We start from the raw sequence: 13638 nt of genomic DNA, 5'->3' as shown, positions 1-13638 counted from the left end.
TGATGCGTCAATTGTGACCAAGTCAGCCTAGCGGCGCGCCGTTGGTTATGTGCTGATAATCGGATATAAGTTCTCCAACATACATTGTACGCGACATAATCACAAAGCAGCAAGCCTTGTCTTGCGATTGGCCGCTTGACAAACTTGAAGCAGCGATGCTGCGATGTTTCAGACCGCTGATGCTGCGCGATGCTGCGGGCGCTCACATTACATGAGTGCCGCTTCGACTGTGGATGAGCGCCGCTTGCGCGCCAAACTACGCTCGGAGGACGAAAGAGAGAAGGAATGCATCACCGTGAATGTAAAAGTGAAAGCGGCTGATCGCAAGACAAAGCGTGCTAAACTATGACACCTGGCTATGCATTTGTTGTTATGGAGCTGCTGCATTGAGATTATGTCGTGTGCAATCTACTGTGAACAACGTATATCCGATTTTCAGCACGGAACTAACGGCGCGGCCGTTAGGCTGACTTGGTCACATTTGACGCACTATAACTTCTTAGCAACCAATATCGTGAAACGTTTTTTTTAATGCAGAATGGTAGGGGACGTGCTTGACTTTAATCAGAGGAATTAAAAAAATAAAAATGGCCCTTTTGAGAAAACTATTTTCAAACTTCGGCGTTTTTGGTAAACCACATACTTTTCAGCCAAATTATCGAGTAAACGGAGCGTGATAAAACCATGGAAATCAATTTAGAAGAGAGTGCAAATATCAAAGTCAATATCTGCAGATTTTGATTACCCTCACCTTAACTTGTTTGCAGCAATAACTTTCTGAAATGCAGGTGTATTGTGTGATTTGCACTGTTTGTGGTTTTCTTTCTCGAAAAGTGCTTCGCCAGGTAAGAAAAATAATAGGCTCATAGGATTGTATTTCACTTGTTCTCTGCGAGGAATAAATATTGTGACCACGAAGTGCACAGTTTTTTCCCAAGGTGCGCTCAAAATAAAGAAATCGCGAAATTGGCGGAAAAGTGTTTTTGCAGCGAAAATTTATATATATTTTTTCAGGCGAACAAAACTTTTTCGCAAAACTAACTTCGAAACCATTGTTCTGGGTGTAATGCCTAGGCCTACAGTAAATTACACCAAAATCCGGAATTGTGACCGGGACCTCGTGTTCGATCTTATCTGGACACACCCTGTGGTGTCTTGCGTCATTTGTCGCCGGCAGTAGGGGTCATACGCCTGCCACGTACTCGTCGCATCCTTTGTTGAGCTTTTAATTTCTACTTGCATGCCTATATACTCAGGTACCACGCTTCAGAAAAATAGCAAATTACGCATGCGAAGTAGGTAACTAGGCTTGTAGCGCATTCCTCATGCACAAAGCATAGCTACTGCAACTCTTCTGTCGCCTTCAGCTGATTTCAAATCAAATCACTCTTACGCCTCGGCGTGGTCTGTGTACGCCAACCAGCGTTGCACCGCGCTACCCATCCCAGAATCGAGGAAAGCTGATATCGAAAATAACCACAAAGATAACATGCTACTTTTGGTCTGCGCAAGATGACAACAAAACAGTGGCATGATTTCAAAAGTTATTTATTAGGGTCAAGGAAGAGCGTAGGCGTAAATTCGCACCTAAGCAAACGGTGGAATCCACGAATGAGAGCAGACATGTCGCTCGTTGACAAAACCATACAATGCACGGCATACGACGTACATACCAAGGGAACCTAACGTATCAAGTATAGTTGTAATGCGAGATGTCAATGCATAAATGTCAACGAGCCATCTGAAAATAAGAAGTTTGCTACACCAGAGTATGACTAATACGCATGTCTAACACTCGCAGATCCGATATATCTGTCAGATATTTGTCACAGCCAGATGGGCTGAAGCCAGGCACGTAGCCAGGGGAGTGGGGGGGCTCCCCGATATGTTGGTGAAGTAGGTGTTCCTACCAAAAGAATTAATAAAACGGGTGCTTTTCTCAAAATGTCAGTTTTCAGCAAGTGGCGCACCCCCCCCCCACCAAAAAAAAAAGAAAAAAATCCTGGCTACGGGCCTGGCTGAGGCTGATCCGATAGCGACTGGTTGGGCCGGCATGTGGCCTGCAATGCACAAGATGCGGTGCAACAGCCCCTTGTAATACAATTGTGAGCACGTCCTCGTCAAGCCATCACAATAGTGCAGTTACCGTCATGCAATGTTTATTACATCGTCGTTTGTGTTCGTGCCCAGGAGACACTTCGACAATAATAGCGCTTTCACACATTCTCGGGGTTTTAGCTGAATACCAGATGATGATTGAACGAACAATTCTCTAATTGTATCTTGCCAAATATTTAGTCCCGATATATACTGACGTGACGGCGTACCTTTCTCCGGCTGGAAACTGGTAATTTTTCTCTTCAGTAAGGTCCGCATTTGGCTCGTTGGCTGGTCTTCCTAAGCGCCGTGGTCTCGTATCCTTTTTTGACCACGTCTTTTTAGCCCTCTTTTTCACTCGTATTGTTTCTCGTTATGGGTGTGATGAGCCCTGCCGGATGTAAACCTGTCGTGCGAAGTATTTGGGGTCGAGTAACATGTAAACAACAGAAATCAACCAGCCTGTGCATCCTCTTGTGCCTGACAAGGTGCATTTGTGCGCAAATATCTTGTCGCCATTGTTCGCAACACCCATGGGCTCTCACCAGAATGGGTGGACGTGTGGTGACTCAGTGCTGAGGCGTCGCCGAACGCAGGCTGGGCACATGCGCCATGTAAGGCCTCTCACCAAGTGTGAATACGAACGTGCCTCACGAGGTTTTGTTTAATAGAAAACTTCTTGGCACAAAAACCACAGCCGAAACGCTTCTCTCTCGAATGAACGAGCATGTGGCGCCACAGGGTCGCTTTGGCGGCGAGTCTCCGCTCGCATTGGGTGCATTCGTGTGGCCTCTCACCGGTGTGTGTCCGCACGTGGTTCGTAAGAGAGAACGAATGGGAGAACGTCGCAGGGCACAGCCAGCATTCGTGTGGCCTTTCACCCGTGTGCACTCGAGCGTGTTTCGCCATAGACGATTTGTAAGCGAATCTCTTGCCGCACACAGTACACGCGTGCGGCTTCTCATCACTGCGTGCAAGTAAGTGTACACGCCGCTCCCTCTTGTTGCCCAGAATCTTCTCGGACGAGCTGAATTCCAGGCAACCGATATCCGCTTGCTTGCCTTGGAGCTCGGCTTGTATTTCATTTTCATGGCGCGCCCTGTAATATAAAACAGTAATGAGCACAAGCGTAGTTGTATTGAGCTCAGACAGCGGAAAATATAGAAAACGTATTATGGACTGAATACTATTGTTCATACCACTACTCTTTTACCCAATCACGTCCAGTTGTCACGTTATCTTCATGTTTTCATCACTGATTCGGCGAAACTGATTGTTGAAACGTACTAAATGCGAGGCATTTCTTAGCGAACCTTTGGCACTTTGAGCGTTTCTATCTATCTATCTATCTATCTATCTATCTATCTATCTATCTATCTATCTATCTATCTATCTATCTATCTATCTATCTATCTATCTATCTATCTATCTATCTATCTATCTATCTATCTATCTATCTATCTATCTATCTATCTATCTATCTAGCCACCTACGTCTGGGTGCTCTCATGATCGCCTCCTTAACCTAGTGCGGACCAAAAAATTGGCATGGGAGGGTAAGAGGATTTGACGAATATGACTGTCAGGTCATGACATGATCAACGTGAAAATCCTGTCGCGTACGTCGTCAAACCCTTTCCACTAGACATGTGTGGCACATACCCGTTTGCCACGGGCCGCGGTGTACGGTTATGCGCCACAGGTGATTGACAGTTTATATCTACCCAGAAACGGCGAGGACAGACATTAGTAACTTAAATGCGAGATCGTTAAGGAAAACCAACATCGGCAGCGTTGACTTGACGAATGTAAAGAATGAAAGTTAGGATCCCAGCAGGAATCGAACCCAAGCATTCTGCGTGGCAGTCAGGTACATAGGCGTGCGCAGGTTTCCTCATTAGGGGGGGGCGAAGGTTCATCGCAGCGCCCCCCACCCTAAAAAGTCCATGTATGGGGCAGATTTTGCGCCCCTCCCTCTTAGATGATTAGCGGGGGCGGCCGCCCCCCCCTGCCCCCCCCCCTCTGCGCACGCCTATGGTCAGGTATTCTACCACTGAGCCACGCCAGGTCCATAAACTGGTTTGGAAAAACAGTCTACGCAGGCGTAATATCGGTGCAACGTCAATTGTGGTTGTGGTGCTTGCTATCTAGTTTTACAAGAAATCAATGAGCACTACATGATACTTCTACGATGTGTACTCCTAAGATATAGGCGTCATAGATTAACGTATGTAGCTCCAGTGTTGGCTCCACTTTTATAGCAGTCTAATAAACATTAAGTTTGTATTCCTATGATTCAGCAAACTATATTGAAGCATTCGACCCCGGAGGAATACATTAACCAAAGTTACGTATGATATCCACATCACCGCACCGTAAAGTGCACTTCGTCCGCCAGAATGACGCAGTGTTCTCTTCATTTCTTACGAGGCTGGGCGATGGCCTCATGCTGACCGAGGATGATGCCAGATTGATTGACAGCCGCTTTGTAGACTAGGCAACGTAGGCCACATACGCCCAGGCAGTCTACGAATACGACAAGCACCATCCACTGATGTTGGTCTACGTAGCACTATCCAGGCCTACCAGCCTCGACGGCCTATACCTCACCAACGCGAAAGGTGGCTTCAGGTTCCGACATGTCACCGGCTCTATTGACTCACAGTTTGTCGATGAAATGACCGAGGCATCCACGAATTTCAACAGCTCTAATATACCACATACTTCACTACAAATGGACGCCTCGTCACCGCGATCACGACCGGATCCTATAACAAGTCATGACCAGCTGCTGGTGCTCACTGATCACGGTGATCATGACCTCGTTGAAGAACTTTCAAGAACTTCTTCCACACATGCACACGGGTTCGTGAAACGTGCGTGCGTTCTCCATCATTAGGGACAAGTATAAGCACTACATATCAGCTTACCGCTTCTGCTGTTGGTAACACCTACGTTGCTGTTGGCAGCGTTACCCAACCGTAAACAACTGGTTATATAAGGCATATGCGGCTCTTCAACATATATGTGTGCGTATAAAATTTATACAAATCTATAGCGTCATTTTGTGAGGTGTCGCTCAGTAAAAAAATTACGCCACAGTCACCTTCCAGCCGCATGCTTCGCATAACATTGACTCCCACGGTACGTGGGATCTGCCGAATTTTCTTGTATTATCCCGTGGTTGTGACAATGAAGAACCAAAGAGCCGAAACGTGAAATGTTGAGTTATATATTCGGTAAACTTCTGCCCCAAAAGATGGCTGATCCCTCCGTCATAAAAATCGGTATAACACGGAAGTGAAACATGCCGTCAGAGGAGAAGTTGATTGTTTATAGCCCATTGGTATATGAGAGCTTGTACAATGTCTACTGTTGTTTGGCAGATATAGCGCCGCTTGATGTGGACGTACTCACGTTGACGCCTAGTGGCACATCTCCGTACCGACGGCTAACGCCCATCACCACGATTTAACCCTTGCGGTATCTGATGTTCTTAACGTATACGGAACCACTGTCTACGTAAACCTGCAGTCAAATGGTGCAATCGTACGGCCGCAACATTAACTTCCGAGGGAAGCGAATGCTACAGATAGCTTCATAGTATAACACGTTATGAAGCAGCATGGTTGAGAAGCACAAAAAAACCACTCCCTAGAGCTACGCCTATGAAACTCTGATTGGCGTAGTAGGATAATTTATCGGTTTGTTTGAGCTAGTGAATTGTTAATTCAAGTTCTCCTTCACGACGTCCGATAAGAAGCGGCGGATGGGCTTTTATCTCACAAGATATTCATTATATGGGAGGTTGGGTACCACGAATGTTGCCGTGTTCAATTATGAGAGATAACATGGGCTCGTCGTGCGTTTGCCACCGACGACCACTTGCCTGGGCTAACCCACTTAAGTCCATCGAATGTGTCATGAACCAAGTGGTGTTGTGAATGGTTTCTCAAGATGTGCGGAAATGAGTCCAGGTGCACGCCATTGACGGCTATGGACAAATTATGAGTTATCGTTGTTGGGTGAACACATTAATTCGATCTTCAGGCATGTTGGCGTCCATTTAGCAAATGTGTTTACCTGAATGTTGGCATAAACTTGAACGCCCTGCTTCATCACCTCCCTTGCCACCCTGCGCGACCGGTATGAAACAAAATATGCATTATAAAGAACAGTTGCTGTGGATTTCATCTCGCTTACATTGCCGAAGCCACAACTCCACGAATCGGCGACGGTCGATGCAAACCAGTACACCAATGAAAGCATGGACACAACTGACACAGCTTGGCCTACGCTGCCGAAATCGCAGCGACATGCAGGTTCACAGTGCACATCGGCAATAGTGAACACTCAATTCCCGGCTAAGAAGTTGTCTGAAGAAGACAAACAAATGATCATTGTGCTTCAGTCCCTATTAGACACACTTCGCGTGTTCATCGGCAATCTGAAATCACCATACACTCAGTGTGTATAACGGGTACTGGATGTTCTATGTCCAGTACTTGCGAGCCTTCAATAGGCACAATGACTCGACCACCTACAGTGGAACGTGATAGGACTGAGATCCGGGTGCACGTTAAGGTGGTAGGCCACTCAAAAAAAAAATAGGAGCAGCCAGCGTTGAAATAACTTTTTCTTCAAAGCAAGGATGTCTTATATAACTCACCCAGCCATTTATAATGCAAAATATTGATTATTAATTTTTTGGAGGTGACCTTTGTCAAAAATTGCCTTAAAAGTGGTAGTCACGCCAGCAGGGATAAATGACTAATAACTGGCTTAATTCAGTAAAGCTTTGTTATTTGTGTAGCTAAAGGTTGGAGCTGTGCAATGAACAAGGATAAATATTATGCAGCAAATATCAAGGAAGTATTGCTAAGGGCCCGTAAACAGGCTGCGACTTTTTTTTTACACCCCCCAAACAAGCTCGCTAATTCGTACAGTAGACCGCGGCGATCACGTTTTCCGAATATTACAGCGCTGCGCGCCGCGTGGACCCTTCATTTCGAAAAACCATTCCCGCGCTTCTTTCCTGCGCCTGACCAATCCTCCTCGTACGCGCAGTGACGCAAACTCGGCGATCGGCGAGTTGACGTAGCACTGAGCTCGTCGATTGGTCTAAGCCAGGTCTCAACAAACAGTAGTTGAGTTAACGTCAGTTCCTGTTCCCACCCACCGCTACGAAACTGCGCCTTGTTTCTTGGCCCTGCGGTGATGCGGTTTCGGCCATGCAGAACGCCGTTGTCATGCGTATGTTCCCCGCACTGCATGGCACCTGCACGCAGTTTGCCTTGGACATGAGCAACACGTGGAGGAAGTGTTGTTCAGTTGTTGGCTGCAAATCTAGCGGAGAAAGGGGGAATCTCCGGTAGTTTGGACGGGTCGCGCTTGCGGCAAGCGGGGTTCTCAACGCTTTTCTCTCGCGCCCCTTCGTCGTCTTGGAAAGCAAGCACAAAAAGGTTCAAAAATACCGAAAAGCCGAAAACTGCCCGTCAAGTTGCGGAGCACGTGCGACAATGTAAACAATAAACAACCAGGAGCTGCTGCAAACGGAAGTACATTGCGACTGATCCCGCTCGCCGATGACGTCAATTGCTGACGTCGTGTCACGTTGCAGAAGTGGGCGGAGTCACGACGACGGGCTACACCTTCCCCTCCCTGCAGAGGAGAAGGGTGGCGAGGCCGCGCGAAAACTTGAAACCAGCTGAAACGGATGTTCTAACCCCTGTAACTTCCTTATTATAGCACGTATTCGCAGAATTATTGCGGCAGCATGTTCACATAGCAAAAGTGCGGATATTTCCCTTCATTGCAATTTTTGGACCTCGTGGTTGTTTACTGGCCCTTTAAAAAAAACCAAAAAGATGAGGAAATAGAGCCAGTTTAGACAGAACCTTTTTGCAAAATTGGCTGTGAATTTAGAAATATTCTATCAATTTCTTTCATTCTAGTTCATGGCACAGATATATACGTTGTAAACTATTATACAACATTTCAGTTCGAAGTACACACTGAGAAAAAAAGTTATGAATGTTGGCATCACTTGACTTGGAGCAAATTCTTATTTTGAAAAAAAAAACGCAAAGAAAGATTTAACAGCTTGCAAGAGGTGTGCGTTCCCCTGTAGGCCGTTTTTAGAGATTTATAAACAATTAGAAACACAGCGTTTATTTAATGACATCCTCTTATGTAAAACTCACAATAAATTTTATAAAGTATTTTAATTATCATTAATATAGACGAAACAACACCTACTTTCGAAAAAAACACAATGTGATTTCGGTTTCGCTATACAGGCATGGGGTGTGTAAAACTTGGTGTAACTTGCAAAGAAATGATGATAGAAATATAATTTTTGTTGCAACATATTTTTGAATGTTTGGGCGTTCACAAAAAAACAAAAAAACTAAAAATCGACCTCGGGAAAAAAATTCGACTTTTGAAGGTGGCCTACCACCTTAAAGAACCCCAGGTGGTCGACATTTCCGGAGCCCTCCACTACGGCGTCCCTCATAATCATATCGTGGTTTTGGGACGTTAAACCCCAGATAATATATTATTATATAACATTGAGATCCTGCGTCCAGTACTATGAGACACAGCAGTGTAGTTTATGCTCGCGCGAATTTTTCGTATGCTGACTTTTTTCTATCCACCTATTTTTCATCCCTCAATCTCCCATCCCCAGTGTAGGATAGCAAACCGGACGCGCGTCTGGTTGAGCTTCCTGTCTTTGATTCCCTCCACCTCCTCGTCCTCATGTTCAATAATTTGTTCACTTCTCAGTGGGAATATTTTACCACGACTCTTATACAGCTGACAGCAACTCGGTGCTATTCCATGCTATGCATTGGTTACTTGCCGAAGACGACAACGAGGATGGTGTCAGGACAGCGTCATATAAATATTTGCGTACTCGACACAAAGTCTTTCATGGCTTAGTTTGCGACAAAATGTTGTACTCGCGGATCACGCATTCCCTTACTGTGACCCCGAGGAAAGGGAGATATCAAGTGCAGACCATGTTCTTGAGAAACGCGCATCCAATGGAAAAGCCAACGGCTACCGTCACTGTTGCGTGAATGAGCATTTGATCGCTGGGCTGGTGAGCGATAGTAAAGTTCGTCAGCGAGGCGACTAACAATGGGATAATAAATTTAGCAATGTCTCTCGGTCTACAGCCGGCCGCAATAGCTCCTAAGATCAGCGCCATTCTCAAGCGAGTTGCCGTGTGACACCGCTGCACTTCAAGTACATATGCGTAGCGTCCAGGGTGAGAAGCTCAATCGCCTTCAGGCAGTGCAATTTCAACCGACCCTAATAAACATGTCATATATAGTGTGCGAATAAGTCCACCACCAGGCTGGACAGCCTTCCATGGAAAAGAAACCTGAAGGCAAAGTGATACATAGTAGGGATGCATATAAGAAGGAAACAAAGACTCGAGAAAAAGTCGGAGGTAGCAGAAAGGTCGGGCGCTAAACGCCAACTGTTTATTCCAAAACGTGAAACCAGGAAAATACAAGTTTGCGCATGCATGCATCAGAATCAGAAAAAATCCAATCATAGTGACATATTAAGAAACAGCATCTCATATCTGAAGATAAGCAATAGTATCCCTAATACAACACGTGCCGCTCTTTTTAATGTAAAAATTACACCATCTCCCGCTAAAGGGGACCATGAGGCGAATCGAAGCCGGAGCACTTGCACGATCGCGTTCCGTTGGCGTTCTTTGGGCATGCTAGCGACCTCGCGTCGTGGAACGCGAGGACGAACGCTACGCACGTCTTGTCTTCCTTCTAGCCTGGCCGTTAATTCTCACAGGGCGAGCGGGGAACGCAGTCGGCAGGCGTGCTAGAGGGGGGCAGCATATGAGAGGAGAGAGAGGGGGAGGGGACGCGCATGCGCTGGTGATCATCGCGGCGTTGCGCGGGAGAGAATTTCGGCATGTCTAGGCCGCGTTTCAGAGGAAGAGTGGAAAGGGGGAGGGGAGAGGGAAAGTTGAGAGGGCGAGGGCAGAGGGGAGAGGGGAGAGGGAAGGGAAAGGGGCAGTGGAGAGGAGGTTGGGAGAGGATGAGTGGAGAGGGTGTGCGCATGCGCAGTAAGGGTGGTCACGCCGCACACCACCACCACCACCACCACCACCACCGGATTGAACTCCGCCATAAGATACTTCGCATCTAAAAGACTCCAATTACTCTCGCGTTTATGTGCCGCTTCTCCTTCCTGTGATCTCGATATCACGAAGCAGAGGCTCACATCTGCAGGCTACACAAAGCGCAATACACAAATTACACGATATCAGTCTCTGCCGAGGCTGCAGGGAAGATTGAACTTTTGTAGGCAATGGACATTATCTACCTAGCTACTGCCATACATCATTTGTTTCCGTGGGTCACCGTTCCAGGAACCAAAGTCGTAACCGTAATACTTCATGGTAAAGAACTGCAGTACTTTACCGCGGAAAACTACCGCCGAAAACTTTACCGAAAACTATGTTATTGTCTGTGCAAACCAGCGACGCCTCCCCGCGCCCCCTTCTGTAGCTGCGATCATAAGTTTGGTAAGTGCTGATGTCATACGCGCGTACGTGTAAAAAAATATGGCTGATCCCTCCGTCATAGGAATCGGTATAACACGAAAGTGAAACGTGTCTTCACAGAAGTAGTGCTTATTGTGTAGTGACATATGAGAGCTTGTACAATGTCTATTCGTGTTTGGCAGCTACAACACCGTTTTGATGTGGATGCACCCATGTTGACGGCATGTCTATATCGCGACGACTAACGTCCATGATCATGATTAAACCATTGCGGTAGCTGACGTTGTGAACATATATTTGGACACAGCAAATCATGACTCCCGCGTAAGGATGGTATCAACAAGCTCATATTCAACATTGGTACCCGGTATGCACTTCTTCAAAGCGTCGTCAATTAAGGAGAGAAACGCCACGGTGTGCGCTTTCTAGCAATGGGTGACCGACGCCTGCGCTCATGCATGCACTACCACACACTACACTTCAGCAACACGGGAGGTAGAGGTTCGTAGCCTGAGCCGCAAATGCGTGCATCCCGCTGTGCTCTGTCTCGCAGGCGCTAGTCTCGCTCCACCAAGGCACAACATTCGCCCGTCGAAATCGCGTCCTTTCTGCAACGCGTATTGCAGCAGTTTTGTTAGTCGGTGCTCTCGCAATCGAAGCAGTCGGCGGCGGAGAAATCCCGTTGGTGCGTCTGGAAGCTGCAGTACTCCGATGAGCCGACGCACGCTAACACGAAGCGAAAGGCAAAGAAAGAACGGAACCAACGTAACTGCGTCAAGGGTGCCTCGGCGGCGCCAGCGCGGCCAGTGTACCTCGCTGGTATCGAGACGCTTTAACTATGACCTCCGATATCGCGCGCAATCTCGGAGTAAGCGCTAGTAAGTGCCGATCGTGAAGCATTACTTCTTTTCACCTCTCACAGACGGCGGCACCGCCCCACTCCGCGCCGCCTACATACACCGCCAACAGAGAGCACCGTGCGAAAGAGAATGTGTGAAAGATATAAGGCGCGTTCGCGCCGTGTCCAGCCTCTGACGAGTTGGCTTAGTCGGTAGGGCGTCGGGCGCTTGCCGTCGCGGCCGCCAGATCGTGGGCTCGATTCCCAGCGGGGGATCTTTTTCTTGGTTTTTTCTTTCTCGAACGTTGGCGTCCATTTTATCAACGTCACATCTGTGACGGATGCACTTGGTGGACCCCGGCATAAAACACTTTCGTGTTAATAAAAAAATGTGTGCCGGTTTGGCTATGCCAACATTGGTTCCACCAAGTTCGGCAGACTGCGCACTCTAACTGCGGCACCTGCATTTAATCGACCAGCACACGGATGCACTTGCCTTGCACGTGCTGTTCTCACCGCTCGGCTTGCCATGAAGCTATAGGCCTCCCAAGCTCGGCCAGGGGGCGCTGCGTCACACGCGTTTCGCCGCCTTTCTTGCGAAAACCGGTCGCTCCTGTCCCCACACCAGCCTTTTGACTGCGCTGCCTCCGCACGTTCAGGCACCCTGCACGCGCTGTTCTCTGCTCGCCGTGCACGTGCAGCTTCACGTGTCGCTTGCTCTGAAGGTTTAGAAAGATCCCAGAGATGGAAAAAAACGTTTTAACGGTGGGAATCTTACCAGAGGAGGACGGGTTGATCGACCACCTTTTCGGGACCGAGCAGGTCGTCAAGGGCGATGCTGTTGTGCGAGCGCTACGTGCGTGCAGATGCTGAACGGGCACATTTCTTTGACATGAGTAGGGAGGTGACTGCGCGAGTTCTGTAGTTATGTTACCGGTAAAACGCACATTCGTTGCGGCAGTCGTGTCTACTCAAAGCTGTCAGCAACCATCCAGCACGCTTTCGCTTGCGTTTTCTATTGATAACTTTTCAATTGCTTGGATGCCAAGTTTGTCGTGCGGCTTTAAATTTATTATGAGCTCAGTGTGAAGAGCATAAATTTACATCTGCCCTGTTGAGTCACTGGCTGCATCGCAATGCGCAGTGTTCAGTTTCGTGGGAGTTTCACTTTTGCCGAGGTTTGCATCGAATGATAACAACGTCGGATCGCAAGTTTATTGTCGCCTTGGATTTTTTAGAGCTCCCTTTGACAGCATAATGATATACGCAAACAAAAAATAAATATTTCATGCCCACTTCGACGATGCATGTTTCTTGCAGAGGCGTGTTTCATTTCGAATAATATCGACGCCGGATCACGCACCGTGTTCGCTTATTCGAATGTCGCTTTGGTTGTTTCGACAGCTCGCTTGGTCAGCATCATACTATACAGGGGCGTAGCCAAGGGGGGGGGGGGTGTGGTTCAAACCCTCCCCGAAAATTTTCAATTTTGCTTGCGTATATGTACACGCACACATACAAACGCATGCACAAACGTACATAAAGTATGGTTGGACCCCCCCCCCTGAAAAAATTTCTGGCTACGCCCCTGATACTATACAATGCCCACTGGGATCGCGCATGTTTATGATTATGCCGAGATTTGTGCCCAATAATAAGCGCATCTGAATTCGCGAAGCCATCGAAAATTTAATTGCCACCTTGGTTCTTTTTTCAGCTCGTTTCCAAAGCGGCATGCAAGGCTTTTTATTACGTGCCGAACGCATGACATTAATACGAGGCACGCCGTGGTGGATTAATTCAGATTAATTTCGGCCACCTGGGTTTCTTTAACGTGTACGTAAATCTAAGTACGCCGGTGTTAGTGCATTTCGCTCCCATCGAAATGCAGCTGCTGTATGCGTGAATCGAACCCATGACCACGATTTTAGCAGCGCAACACGTCAGCCTTCTAAGGAATCACGGCGTGTCGCATGCAAGGCCAATATAAACGCTCAGTGCAAACATACAGCTTAATTCTGTTACAGGGAGCCGCGACGGGAAATGTACCGCAATCAGCTGAATTAAACACTTAGTACTCACGGTACGTTATTTAAACTGTGGTGTAATAAGCCCAAATGCTCCGCTGCTGTAACATTACAAATGGTTGACTCGGA

General features: G+C 47.4%; 1 long non-coding RNA gene across 2 annotated transcripts in view; it reads right to left on the bottom strand.

Annotated features, from left to right (window-relative positions):
• The window catches only part of LOC119384920 (uncharacterized), a 99639-nt gene that overhangs the window by 58644 nt on the left and 27357 nt on the right, over positions 1 to 13638 (bottom strand). Inside the window, exon 3 of one of the 2 annotated variants that reach the window (XR_005181986.2) lies at positions 2749 to 3196. The exons of the other annotated variant lie outside the window; for it this stretch is intronic. This is a non-coding gene — a long non-coding RNA (uncharacterized LOC119384920). Of the gene's footprint in view, positions 1 to 2748; positions 3197 to 13638 lie in introns of those variants that run through there. 2 annotated transcript variants of the gene reach the window in all.

The sequence above is a fragment of the Rhipicephalus sanguineus genome, chromosome 3 (genome assembly GCF_013339695.2).
Source record: "Rhipicephalus sanguineus isolate Rsan-2018 chromosome 3, BIME_Rsan_1.4, whole genome shotgun sequence".
NCBI classification, from domain to species: Eukaryota; Metazoa; Arthropoda; class Arachnida; order Ixodida; family Ixodidae; genus Rhipicephalus; species Rhipicephalus sanguineus.
Note: the sequence above shows the minus strand (reverse complement) of the source record. Positions and strands in the feature narration are given on the sequence as shown.